Source organism: Narcine bancroftii, chromosome 3 (assembly GCF_036971445.1).
Source record: "Narcine bancroftii isolate sNarBan1 chromosome 3, sNarBan1.hap1, whole genome shotgun sequence".
NCBI lineage: Eukaryota > Metazoa > Chordata > Chondrichthyes > Torpediniformes > Narcinidae > Narcine > Narcine bancroftii.
Genome location: NC_091471.1, coordinates 64,261,632 through 64,276,116, shown reverse-complemented (window position 1 = coordinate 64,276,116; position 14,485 = coordinate 64,261,632). Strand labels below are relative to the sequence as shown.

The 14,485-nt window shown below is 47.2% G+C and overlaps 1 protein-coding gene and 1 long non-coding RNA gene across 6 annotated transcripts in view; one reads left to right on the top strand and one right to left on the bottom strand.

The window, feature by feature from the left end:
* LOC138757220 (uncharacterized) overlaps positions 1-14,485 on the bottom strand; it is a 107,112-nt gene that overhangs the window by 40,516 nt on the left and 52,111 nt on the right. The window contains exon 1 of one of the 3 annotated variants that reach the window (XR_011353426.1): positions 1,940-1,990. The exons of the other annotated variants lie outside the window; for them this stretch is intronic. This is a non-coding gene — a long non-coding RNA (uncharacterized lncRNA). Of the gene's footprint in view, positions 1-1,939; positions 1,991-14,485 lie in introns of those variants that run through there. 3 annotated transcript variants of the gene reach the window in all.
* Positions 1-14,485, top strand: part of LOC138757219 (calcium and integrin-binding family member 2-like) — a 64,359-nt gene that overhangs the window by 23,653 nt on the left and 26,221 nt on the right. The gene's annotated exons all lie outside the window — the stretch shown is intronic.

The window sequence follows — 14,485 nt, the reverse complement described above, 5'->3', positions numbered from 1 at the left end:
CTAGTCCTCGTCTCCCCCATCATTGGGAACAAGTAATCAGACTTCACCTTGTCTATCCCCCTGATGATTTTGTATACCTCAATCATGTCCCCCCTCATCCTTCTAAACTCCAATGGATACAAGTCCAGTTTTTCTAGCCTTGCTGCATATGACAACCCTGCCATCCCTGGAACTAACCTTGTAAATCTGCGCTGCACACCCTCTATAGCTAGTATGTCCTTCCTCAAGTTTGGAGACCAGAACTGGACACAATACTCCAGGTGAAGTCTCACCAGGGCCCTGTATAACTGCAGAAGGGCGTCTCTGTTCCTATACTCCAATCCCCTCTTTATGAAAGCCAACATTCCATTTGCCTTCTTCACAGCTTTCTGAACCTGCATGCTAGCCTTCAGTGACCGGTGAACAAGTACACCCAGATCCATTTGCACTTCCCCACTCCCTAGCTTGTCTCCATTTAAATAATACTCAGCTTTCCTATTACTTCCCCCAAAATGAATAACCTCACATTTGTTCACATTGAAATTCATATTCCATTTAGCCACCCACTCCTCCAGCCTGTCCAAGTCCCTCTGCATTTTCCTTACAACCTCCTCACACCCCACACCGCCACCCAGTTTAGTGTCATCTGCAAATTTGCTCATGTTATTTATAATCTCCTCATCCAAATCATTAACATAAATTACAAACAACTGAGGACCCAACACCGTATCCCTGAGGCACTCCACTCGTCACATCCTGCCATTCTGAAAAAGACCCATTTACTCCAACCCTTTGTTTCCTATCTCTTAACCAATTTCCTATCCATGTCAGCACCTTACCTCCAATACCATGCTCCCTGATCTTGCCCACTAGACTCCCGTGCGGTACCTTATCAAAGGCCTTCTGGAAGTCCAAATACACCACATCCACTGGCTCTCCCGAGTCCACCCTCTTTGTCACATCCTCAAAAAATTCCAGAAGGTTAGTCAAGCATGACTTACCCTTAAGGAATCCATGCTGACTAGCCCTTAGTTACCCTAAACACATTATTCCAAAATCCGAAAAAATAAAAAATCTGGTCCCATGCATTTCAGATAAGGGGTACTCAACCTGTATAAGGAAGCATGTTAACACAACTAGCTATGAACATTTATTTGTTTTATAATTTTTATAGTATACATATTCTAATATGCATACATAAATTAAGACACAGATACAAATGTATCTATAACTTTATAATAATGCATGATTTCAACTGTGGTGTATTTGTATTTAATGCTGGAATGAATTGACAGTGTAATACAGAAATGTTCATGTGCATCAGGCACTCAGCATAGAGCTGCAACACAAGCCATGTAAACCTGATGCATCTGCTACATTTTAAAAATCAATTTTAGCCCTGAAATGGGTGATTAAAAAAAAATCAGACTCCTTGAATATCTTATCAGGATAAATTTCTGAATGCTAGCACCATGGGAATATTGTCACTGCACTCCCATCCATGACAGTGCAAAGATGAGTAAAACCATTACTTTCAAGCCCGTGGCTACCTCATTAGAAGCCATGCCAAGGTGTTCAAGACATGCAACTCAACTTAATTTTTTAAAATAATTTTAATCATACAGCACAGAAGAAGGCCTTTCTGGCCCATGAAACCTGTACCACCCGATTAACCTACGAATCTCCTATGTTTCGGAGGGTTGGAGGAAACCGGAGAATACCCACGCAAGTCGTGGAGAGAACTTACCAACTGCTTACAAACAATGGTGTATTCAAATGTGGGTCACTGGCAATGTAATAGGATTGCGCTGACTGTTATGTTATCTGTGCCACCTATCAACTTGTCCACTGAACATAGGAACATAAGGAGCAGGAACAGGCCAATGAAGCCATTGAAGTTGCTATCCTTTTCATCAGGATAATTGGCCTCCACACCATTTTCCTCTTTCTCCCCACTTACTTGTCTATTCAAGTGTGTTTTGTTCTCAGCCTTGAATATACCCGGTGACATTTCACTTGGGTACACTAAGTAAAGAGGAAACACATAATTCAAAGGACAAAGTTTTATTGAAGCTTCTTACCAAAGTCCAGACATGAATAGTTTTTCATGAACTTCCCTCCCACAACACCTTTTGGAGACACTAATTTCAGATTTGTCTTGAAATACAAGTTGAGAAAAGAGCAAGAAACAAGAGGATGTGGAAGAAAGAAGTAGCACAAATCAGATGGAACAGAAGAAGGAATGGTACGATAATAAGACCAAAAAAAGTGAGATAGATTTTGCTACAAATAAATAGGGACCATTGGGACATATGACCTCAACATTGTTGTTTCCATGGTTACTATCTATCATACTTCCAGATATGCATTTTATGGGCTAATTTATTTTTCCTTGTATCCATGCCAGTCTGTCCCGAATATTGGAGGCCAGTGAAAAGACAGAACAATATAATTTTGGGAGAGAGAAAGGAAAAAGAGATGCAGAAATGAAATAAAAATAATCACCTTTAAACTCAGTACTGCAGGCCATTAAAATTTCAACATTGCATGCAATCAATTTCCAGAGAAGTTAATGATGTTGCATGCACAGAAATATTTCTTTGAAAAACACCGTTTTAATTGTCAAGTGCCAGCTTTGACATTTCTGCTGAAACTATAACTTGTTTTTGTGGTGCAAAGCCACCAAATTCCTATGCAAACATTAGTTCCAAGCTTTGATTTTTGCAAGGTTAGCTGTGAACAATTTGCTCAACAACATGATTTTTAACCACAGCATTGTTTCAAATTGGAGCCTTGTTTAGGACCTTTTAATGACAAGTGCTTGTAGCAATTAAATTCTCCCAAGTAGACCAATGCCTGAAGAGAGCGCACAAAATCAGTGAACTGGTGCGGACTCGAAAGGCCAACATGGCCTGTTTCTGCTCCATAAATGGTTATATGGTTAAGAATGTAGAATGTTGCACAGGACCTAATTAATGAACAGGCCTGTTTTAGTGTGTAATGGACAGTAGGTGGCAGCAATTGAATAGATTTATGGCAAAACTCAATAGATAAATAAAAGCCATATATTGCATGTCAAGTTTAAGGGCTAAATAACCTACAAACCTAAATTGAATATATTTTAAAATTAATCTCTGAAATATTGCTGATCAAGATTAAGAATCATATTTGAAAGATGATCTGGTTTTCAGATTTTAATAATTGTTTTTATTACATTAAGATTGTTTAATGCATCCTTCATCATGAGTAGTTGAACATAGAACTTTACAGCACAGTACAGGCCCTTCTACCCACGATGTTGTACTGACCTACGTACACCTACTCAGCAAACTAGACCTTTCCTACCTCACACCCATAACCCTCTATTGTTCTTGCATTCATGTACCTAAGAGTCTTTTAAATGTCCCTATTGTATCAGCCTCCACCACCACACCTGGCATTGCACTCTCCATCTAATTTTTTTTTTACTCTGACGTCTCCTCTAAACGTTCCTCCCCTCATTTTGTGAAGATGTTCTCTGGTGTTTCCTAATCTCGTCCTGGGTGAAAGGTGTTGCCTGTCCACCCTACCGATGCCTCTCATAAGCTTGTAGACCTGTATTAAGTCAGCTCATATCCTTCTTCAAGTTCAAGCACAATTACAACATGACGAAACAGGCTTCTCTGGTCCTCGGTGCAAAAATATGTAAACATACAACCAGACATAATACACATACAGACAAACTATACAATATGCAGTACATGTAATTTTTTTAAAAATTAGACATTTATCACAGTAACAGGCCATTTTGTCTCATGAGCCCATAATGCCCAATTTACACACAATTAACCTACACCCCCGGAACTTTTCGAAAGATGGGAGGAATCCGGAGCCCTCGGGGAAAACCCACGCAGACACAGGGAGAACGTACAAACTCCTTACAGACAGTGTGAGATTCGAACCCCAGTCCCAATCGCTGGTGCTGTAAAGGCAGTTCACTAACCGCTACACCAACTGTGCCTCTCCAATCCCATGTAAAAATATATAAATATTGTTTAATAAATAGTATAGTCTCAGAGGGTTAGTATGAGAAGTTCATTCAGCCATTCAGCAATACCTCTGCCCATGAGAAGAAGCTGTTTCTCAGTCTGGTGGTTCCTGTATCTCCCAGGGGCATAGCTGAAAGATGCTGTGTCCACAACAATTATGCGCATCCTCTTCAAACAACAATCCTGATAGATTATGTCAATGGGGGCTCGCGTTCCCATTGATTGCTTGGACTGATGCTGACTGAACTAGGTGCACCACCATTGCCAAGGCCTGCTCCCTTTGTGGACTCTCTGGAAGAGTCAGGACTGTTTGTGCGTCAAATTGTATGGAGGGGAAAAAGAAAGCAGTTCCAGAAGCACCCGGCCCAGCAAGGATTATTGGAAGTAAGGTGGTTAAGTGGTGAAGGGAGTGGAAGAATTCTGTCATTACTGAAACATTTTGATTAAAGAGTCCATACAAGCATATCCTATAGCTGTTATCAAGCGGGGCCGGTGTAGGTGGAAGACCCTCAGCAGTGTGTGCTGGAGCAGTAATGCAGGTGTCACAGTCTGGTGTATTTGTAGGCTCCCGCCGTGCCAAACAGCGTAGGCTGGAAGAGGAGCAGCTTTTCCTATTGGTGGGGAAGGGGGGGGAAGGGTGGTGAGGGTTAGGGAAGAGGGGGATGGTTTGGGAGTGGTGAGTTGGTTGGTGTGGTAACATGATAGGGGCCACTTCTGGTAGGGGAGGAGCAGAGGGGGAAGCTGATCTTGGTCGGAGTGGGCAGTGCAATGGAAACTCCACTCTTACACGGGTTCTCCTGCAATGCTCTTTGCAGAGAGCAATACATATCTCTGTGAGTCACCAGCAGGGTGGCAACACTGGACTTTGTTTCAGCCCTGCAACCTTGAACAGGTGCTCCCTGCTCTATGTACTCTAATCACATAGGGTAATGACTTCCAAGATGGTTTTCCCAGTCACTGGTTCCATGAGCGGCATGACCATCCCTCTAAGGTCATGGTGTGTGGTGGTGACTAAATAACCCACCAAGGCACTAGTCATTATCCTGTTCTTAGGGGAGTGGCACTCATGGGTGCCCCCTTAGATGTCCATGATTAGTGCCCACTCCCTGATAATCTGGGTCCCCTTGCCACTGCAACCAGCTGTGTGAGTTCCATTCTAGAAGGGTAGGGAACCTGGCCCAGCCTGCAGCCACCACCTGTTCCTATAGGGTGGTGCCGTCACTGACCTCTTCTGGCAGTGCCGGCGAGGCATGTTAATCATCTGTTGTTCAGACAGACTGCCTCGAGCTCTTGCTTCCCAATGAGAGAGGTGGACATTGGGGAGCCCCTTTGTCCCACAGCTGTAGCAGCCATGCAGCTAGGTGTTTGCCCAGCTGTTAATGGTATCAGCAGACTAGGCCCGGGTCTCCGTAATTTAATAGTGACCACATCCATGCCCATTCAAGGTCCCCTTATTTATGGCTACCGCCTCATTTTGGAATCTCTCACTCTCCTGTGTCCGAGATCCATCACCCATATGCTGATGCTTAACGCATCCACACATTTACTCCCATGCATCACTTTGGTTATGTCATCAGCAGTAAGTATGCGACCTCAACAGCACCCCCCACCCCCCCCCCCCCCCCCCCACCTCTGAACCATGCAAGGAGGCGACTGATTGGAACTGTCCCACTGTCCCACTATGTAGCAGTCTGGAGGGCTGACAGTTCAATTGTACAATAGTGCAAGACAGGCTACACCTGATCCAACTGGCAAGGGCGAGGCTGGTCCTCTGACTCTGGCCCCGACACAGAACATGCACCGTCGATATACGCCAGCTTCTACCCGTTGATGGAAACCATGCCAGCTTTTCCATTCCTGTCAATCACACAAGTCTTCAGGTGGCGTCGTAAGACCTCTAAACCACCATCATAAATGGGCAGAAGTGGTTTGCGAACAGGATCATGCTGGAAGAGCACATGAGTACAGTGTTGGAAATCATTCGGTACATACACTACAGGTGATGCCTGCTACGTAGGAGTAGGTTAGAGTAACCACATGTTTTCCTGAAGATGATCAATATAACTAGCTGGATCATGGAGTGTTGGGCTTGGAATCGGATTCACAAACTCGCCTGGCTAGGTTAATGTAGAGCCATATACTAGCTCTGCTACTGAACATCCAAGATCTGCCTTAACAGCAGTAGACACTCCAAGGAGAACCATGGCAAACGTTCGCTCCATGTAGATGCATCACCACCTGCTGTCAATGGTGCCTTCAATTGCAAATGGAAAAGCTCAAAGAGGCCATTGGCTTTCAGATGGTAAGCAGTAGTGTGAATATGGGTAGTGCCCAGAAGATCAGTGAGAGTTTGGAACAACATTGACTCAAACTGAGACCTCGTTCCATCTTAATAGTGCCCGGAACACCGAAAGACGGAATCCAATGATCCACGAAAGCCTGAGCAATTGTCTCTACAAAGATGTCAGTGATAGGAATGGCCTCCTGCCACCTGATAGACCGCTCCTCACATGTAAGCAGATAAGTATAACCCTGAGATGGTGGAAGTGGGCCTACCAAGTCTAGGTGCTCGTGCTAGAAACAGGAATCTGCAACAACAAAATCCCCCATATTGGATTTCATGTGTCTGGACTCTTTAAAGCATTGACATGGCAAGCAGTCCCTTCATAATCCAACATCCCGTTTAACACGAGGCCAGGTAAAAAAATTCCGTAACTAGTTTGATTGATGATCTTCTACCAGGATGTGCTTGATTGTGATGACTCAAAAATCTCCCGCCTCATCGCCACTGGAACAAAAGGCCTAGGTCACCCGATTTGTCCAGGGTCACATCTTATAGATGGAGAACAGAATTGATCTGGTGATACTGTGGTGGTACACCACCGGCCTACTGCAGGGGGCAACCTCTGTACCTGCAGGAGTCTACCTCCGGCCTACTGAAGGGGGCAACCTCTGTACCTGCAGGAGTGTAAGGGGACAGGACACCTGGCCGGCTGTCAATCAGTCGGCCTGAATGGATCAAGCCCCACCCGGTCGGGTGTCAATCACCCTCCAGGATATAAGCCTGCGCTGGCCTCCCGAAGCCTCACTCAGAGTTACTGCAGCTACAGCCAGCCTTGCTCTGTGGAAGTCTTTGTGGATTAAAGCCTATCGTACAGTCTTTACCTTGTGTGTGTCTGATTCTGGCTAACAGCGCACCACAATTTAATCCACAAAATTTTTCCACGGCTGCCATAGAAAAACTCCTGAGCGCAGGTAGCCTTGAAGTCGACCCACGCCACCCAGAAGCCCAGACACGCTTTGAGATCTGGTGGCATACGGTCGACGCAGTCATCAAGGTGCATGCAGGCGGCATCCTGGACTCAGATCGGAAGAGACTGGTCCCACTCCGATCAAAGCTAGGTCCCCCCACCTTCCAGGCAACCAAAAGCTGCTCCAAGTACAAGAGTGCAATGGACACTCTCAAGAACTTGTACAAGCCCCCCATGAATGCGGTTTGTGCAAAGTACCTCCTCAACACCCGAGCCCAGCAAACCAGGGAGACACCTGCGAGAGTTGGCCCGACCATGTCTGGCTGAACCCGGGGTAGGCACAAAGGAGGTCGAGAGGCTGATCCGGGACATTTTCATCTGAGGGTTACACTCGAGGGCCATCCGGCAGAAGCTGCTGGAAGATAATATTTACGCCCTGACCAAGACAGTGGAAGTGGTCCGAACCTTGGAAGCTGCAGCCCTGCACATTGAAGCTTTCAATTCCAGGTTCCCCCAGGCTCCCTCATGGCCCTCTCACACTGCAGCTGCAGCCCCAGCCTGAGCTGGGAGGAGAACGTCGCTGTGGCAGGCTCCCCTATAAGTACTGTGGGTCCTGGTGTGGGTCAGACCGACGATCGTGCCAAAACTACCCGGCTAGGAACCAGGAACCCGATGCGGCATGAAAGGCTACTTTGCTAAAGTGTGCCTCTCAAAACCAAGCGGCAACTCAGCATCCCTCTATAACCTCCCCACCTCCCCTGCAGACCCTTCCACGGGCGCATGCCAGGCGGCGCCATTGTCCCCGCTATAACTTCCGCCTTCCCTGACTCCAATGGTGCAGCATCTGGCTCCACCTGAGCACCTGGACCAGCCCCCACCCTCACCAGCGCTGCCCACCAAGAACTACACTGACGTCACTTCTGGCTCATGGTGTGATGTCACTTCTGGCTGACATAATGATGTCACTGCCACCGGCCGCGATGATGTCACTTCCCCCGGCACAACGAATATGGCTGGGGAAGGAGGCCAGCCGCCATCTAGGGCTAGGCAGCGGCCAACACAGATGAGAACGACATAGTCTACACGGGCGATGACCAGGCCACCTTACCAACGCTCTCCACGCCTCTGGATGCCATCGGCTGCCGCACGCTGCACCCCACGACCGATGTCGACGTGGTCAACGTGGCCGATTACCAGGCCACCCTACCGACGCTCCCCACACCTCCAGATGCCATAAATTACTGCACACAATCAGAGAGCAATAACTCTGACCCTGAGACGGTCTTGGTTGCCACCACGCTGACCAGGAACATCCCTCATGACCTCGGGCACTCTATAATGGACTTGCAAGTCAACGGGCAGGTAACAAAGTGCCTATTCGACTGGCAGCACCGAGAGCTTCATTCACCCGAGTATGGCCCACTCCCTGAGATTAAAAGTCCACCCTACCACCTGCTCGATCGCCCTCGCCACCAAGGATAAGACTGTTGGTACCCTCGGGCGCTGCTCAGCCGATATAACTGTGGGAGGGTAGGCATACACAGGGTCAGGCTCCTGGTCATGCCCAAACTCTGTGCCCCAGTCCTTCTGGGCCTAGATTTCCAGTGCTACTGCAGAGTGTCACCCTTGCCTTTGGGGGGCCCCAACCTCCACTCACGTTACACAGCATGCCAACCTACCAGCCCCAGCCAACCTGCAGCCTCTCCACACTACGCATCACCCAACTGGCGCTCTTCCCACATCTTACGCTAGGTTGCAAGCCAATCGCCGCCAGATGTAGGCGCTATTGCACCCCAGACAGAGATTTCATCAAGGCAGAGGTGCAGCGACTCCTGGCGGAAGGTGTCATAGAGCCCAGTAACAGCCCTTGGAGAGCTCAAGTTGTGGTGGTCAATTGTGGAAGTAAGCCGAGGATGGTTGTGGATTACAGCCAGACCATTAACTGGTACACCCTACTGGACGCCTACCCCCTGCCGAGGATCGCCGACATGGTCAACGAGATAGTCCACTCCCGGGTTTTCTCCACGATTGACCTGAAGTTGGCGTATCACCAAATCCCTATCCACGCGAAGGACAAGCCCTACACCGCCTTCGAGGCAGATGGGTGCCTGTACCAGTTCTGCCGAGTTCCCTTTGGGGTCATGAATGGGGTCTCCGTCTTCCAGCGAGAGATGGATCGCATGATAGATCGGCACAAGCTAAAGGCGATGTTCCTGTATCTGGATAACGTCACTATCTGCGGCCTTGACCAGCAGGACCACGATGGTAACCTGGAAAAATTCCTCCAGACGGCCGGGGAGCTGAACCTCACTTACAACAAAAAGTATATGTTTAACACCACCTGCCTCGCCATCCTGGGGTACATCGTGGCGCATGAGGTAGTTGGCCCAGATCCAGAAAGGATGCGCCCATTAATGGAGCTACCTCTCCCCCCACCCCATGTTAAAGGCCCTCCACAGGTGCCTTAGCCTATTCTCCTATTACTTGCAGTGGGCCCCTCGCTTCTTGGACAAGGTCCTCCCACTGGCCCAAGCTACAATTTTTCCCCTCCCACCCGAGGTGCAGGCAGCCTTCATCTGCATCAGGCAGGACATCGTGAAGGCCACAATGCAGGCCGTGGATGAGGACTCCCCCTTCCAGGTGGAGAGCGATGCTTCCGAGGTAGCCCTTGCCGCTACCTTCAACCAAGGGGGGGGGGGGTGCCCCGTTGCTTTTTTCTCTAGGATCCTCCATGGCTCCGAGCTAGGGCATTCCACCATTGAAAAGGAGGCTCAGTTGATTGTGGAAGCGGTCCGCCACTGGCGCCACTACCTGGCCAGCAGGAGATTCACCTTCCTCACGGACCAGCGGGCTGTGACATTCATGTTTAACACTACCCACAAGAGCAAGATCAAGAACGACAAGATCCTGCGCTGGAGTGTGGAGCTGGCAACCTACAGCTATGACATCCAGTACCGCCCCGGGAAGTTTAACAACTCCCCCGATGCCCTCTCTCAGACCTGTGCGTCTATGCACGATGAGAGGCTGCAGGCATTGCATGAGTCCCTCTGCCATCCGGGTGTCACCAGGTTGTACAACTTCATTAAGTTCCAGAACCTGCCGTATACCATCAGGGACGTCAGGGACATGACCGAGGCCTGTCGGGTCTGCACGGAGTGTAAACCCCGTTTCTTCCACCTGCCTCAGCCCATGTTGTAAAGGCCACTCGGCCCTTCGAGCATCTCAGCATGGACTTCAAAGGGCCCCTGCCTTCCACGAACCGAAACATCTACTTCCTCACGGTAGTGGACGAGTACTCACGCTTCCCCTTTGCTATCCCTTGCCCGGACACCTCCATGGCCACCATCATCAGGGCCCTGGGGAAGATCGTCACCATGTTTGGCTACCCTGCTTTCATCCACAGCAACCGGGGATCTAGTTTCACGAGTGACGAGCTACTCCAGTACCTGACAGCGAGGGGCATCGCAACCAGTCGCACGATGAGTTATAACCCGAGAGGCAATGGGCAAGTGGAACGTGAAAACAGGGTGGTCTGGAAGGCAGTCCTCCTGGGTCTCAAGTCGAAAGGGTGGGCCATTGAGTACTGGCAGGAATCCATGCCCGAGACGCTCCATGCCATTTGGTCGCTGCTGTATATGGCTATTAACAAGACCCCTCATGAATGTCTGTTCTCATTCCCCAGGAAGTCAGCGACTGGAATGTCCCTCTCAGCATGGGTCATGTCCCCTGCGTAAGCACGTACAGACACACAAGGCTGAAGCTCTGGTCGAGCAGGTCTTCCTCCTACATCCGAACCATAACTACGCCTACGTTAGGTTTGGCAGTGGCAGGGAGGACACCTTCTCAACCAGGGACCTGGCACCAGCAAGAGCATCCACGACCCCATGGCATCCTTCAGTCCAGGACAACGCCAACTGGGCATACATCCCTGTCCCCAGGCAACTATGGGTTGTGCGGGACCTCCTTGACCACCAGGGGCCCACTTCAGCCCTGGGGGATAAACCTGCACCCCCACACATCCAATACGACTCTCATACATCAATCCTGGCCCCCTCGGCCACCCCTCGGCGCGGCACCATACCAGTTACTCAGACCCCTGCCACCAGCCCCCCCCACTTTCCCTCTGACCAGTGACCAGGAGCCAGTCTTACGATGGTCACAGAAACTCCGGTGGCCGTCAAATCATCTCAACCTGTAAATATTGTATTTTGCATAGTGGGTACGATTCTTTGTTACTGCGCCCCCCCGGACAATTTTAAAGAAGGGGATGAATGTGGTGGTACACCACCGCCCTACTGCAGGGGGCAACCTCTGTACCTGCAGGAGTGTAAGGGGACAGGAGAACACCTGGCCGGCTGACAATCAGTCGACCTGAATGGATCAAGCCCAACCCATTTGGGTGTCAATCACCCTCCAGGATATAAGCCTGCGCCAGCCTCCCAAAGTCTCACTCAGAGTTACTACAGCTACAGCCAGCCTGGCTCTATGGAAGTCTTTGTGGATTAAAGCCTGTTGTATAGACTTTAGCTTGTGTGTGTCTGATTCTGGCTAACAGCGCACCACAGATACCGTATGAAATCAGGATCGATGTGCTGTGTATGAGCCATGGTGATGAAATCAATGGCAGTAGTTATATGTAAGGGTCAATTTCATGCCTGGACAGCATTTGCTTTTCGTCAGATATGCCGCATGTCCAATTAAAATTGTAAGATGAAGTCCATGTGCTGAATCTCTCTGGGTGTGTAGAGATGTGTGCTTGTATTCACAGAATGTGTAAGAGGATGGTGGTCTGTATAAATGGTGAAAGGATGACCTTCCAATAAAAAGTGGGAATGTTTTACTGCGAGATAGATGGCCAAGAGTTCTCAACCAAACATACTTTGCCTGAACCAATGATGGCTTGGCTGGAAAAAAACCCCAGAGGTTCCAATTGCCCACAGACTTGTTCTAACACTGTTCCCACAACACTGATAGGTGCATCAGTGGTAAGAGAGAGCAAGGTATTGGGCTTTTGATATATAAGCATCATGGCATTCGCAAGCTCAGTCTTTGCATCTTTGAAAGCATTCATGGCATCATCTCCTAAAGTTAATGGGAAATGGACTTAATGGATCTTTTTAGTAGTTCATTAAGGGATAAATGTGATGCTGTGGCATTCAACAAGAAACAGTGATAAAAATTCAATGTGCCTAAAAAACATCGCAATTGGCCAAATGTAACGGGTGTAGGATATTCTCAAATTTCTTGCACTTTCAATTAATTGGGCCAAATACCATGTTGCATAATTCTATGTCCCAGATGAATACGATCAGCAGTGCCAAAATCACATTTACTGGGCTTGATCACAATGCCAAACTCATCAAGCCTCTGAAACAATGATATAAGGTGGCATGTGTGCTCCTCGTCACCCACGTTTGCAACCAGAATATTGTCCATGTAAATAAACACAAAATTGAGGCTGGGAAGTACGTGGTCTATAAACTGCTGGAACGTCTGAGCTGCATTCCATAGGGTAATTGGCAATCGCAGAAATCAGATGTGTTGGAAGGGGTAATTACTGCCATCTTCGTGACATCAGAAGGATCAAATGAAACCTGATAGTAAGTATGTACTAGATCTATTCACATATATACATGTTTGCCATGGAGGTTTGCTGAGAAGTCTTGTAACTTGGGAAAGATGTATCAGTCAGGCCCAGCGGAATTATTCAGGGCACAATAATCACCACAAGGCAACCGATCCCAGGGAGATTTTTTCAAAGCCCAGCAACTGTGGAATATCCCCAATTCTTGCATATGTTTGAATTCCAATTTCATGATTTTAAGATGGTCTGGGGGAAATCTAAGAGCCAGCGCTGCAACTGGAGGACCCCGAGAATCTATATGATGGGTTACTGCATCTTTAAAGGAAGTAAGGCGATATGATGGGAACACTAGTCAAGGGAAACACTTGAGCAAGGCTCAGAAAGGGCAGGAGACAAGTTGAAGGCTCGTCAGATGCCTGATGACATTGGAGCGAAGGCAAATACAGCTTATTTGCATACACGAGCTGCGGCTCGCAACACAGTGATTTTTCATTTTAAAATATCTTTATTGGTATTTACATTATAAATAATTAAACAGTATATAATATTCAAGAGAGAAAATAAATTATTACAAAAAACTCCTCATGATAAAAAAAATCCAGTGCAAAATCATATTAAAGAAATAGAATTTAACAACACACAAAAAAAACAAAAGAAAAAAAAACAATAAAAAAAATTCAAAACCCCTACGACTAAGCAAGGTTAAAAGTCGACAGGTAGGAATCAAGTGACAACAACTTGGAGATGGACAGCACAGCATCAAAGTTGCAGTACAACCCTAATTCTTTAGGTTATGATAATAGTCTATAACTGGACCCCATGTCATAAGTTAAGGGTTAGGGGGCAAAACTTTAGGAGTAATATAAGAGGATGCTTCTTCACTCAGAGAGTGGTGGCTGAGTGGAATGACCTTCTGGAAGTGGTGGTTACAGCAGGGTCAATTTTGTCATTTAAGAGGAGGATGGATGAGTACATGGATGTGAGGGGGTTGGAGAGTTATGGACAAGGGTGTGGGTAGTGGAGTTTCAAGTAAATCGGTGTGGACTAGAAGGGCCGATATGGCCTGCTTCTGTACTGTAAATTGTTATATGGTTATATGTTGTTTGAAAGTTAATATTGGAATCTTTGATGGCATATCTAAATTTTTCAAAACTTAAGCAAGACATGATATCACTTAACCATTGAGTGTATTAGTAGGTGGAGTATTGTCTTTGCATTTAATCAAAATTGCACATCTGGCTATCAATGAATTAAAAGATAAAAATTGGTTTTGAGTTGAAGTCAGTAAAACATGATTGTCTTGAAATGATCCAAATAGAGCAATTAAATGGCAAGGTTCCAATTTAACCTTGAGAATTACCTCTTTTCGAAATTTTTCTAAGTTAGGGCTAGGCCAAAACATGTGAACCATAGATGCATCACCAATTTTACATTTGTCACATAGAGGATTTATATCTGAATAAAAACGAGACAATTTAACTTTAGACGTATGTATTCTATGGACCACTTTAAATTGCAACAAACAGTATTGTGCACAAATAGACATAGACAATAGACAACAGGTGCTGGACTAGGCCAATTGGCCCGTCGAGCCGGCACCGCCATTTATCGAATCATGGCTGATCTTTCTCTTTCAACAACCA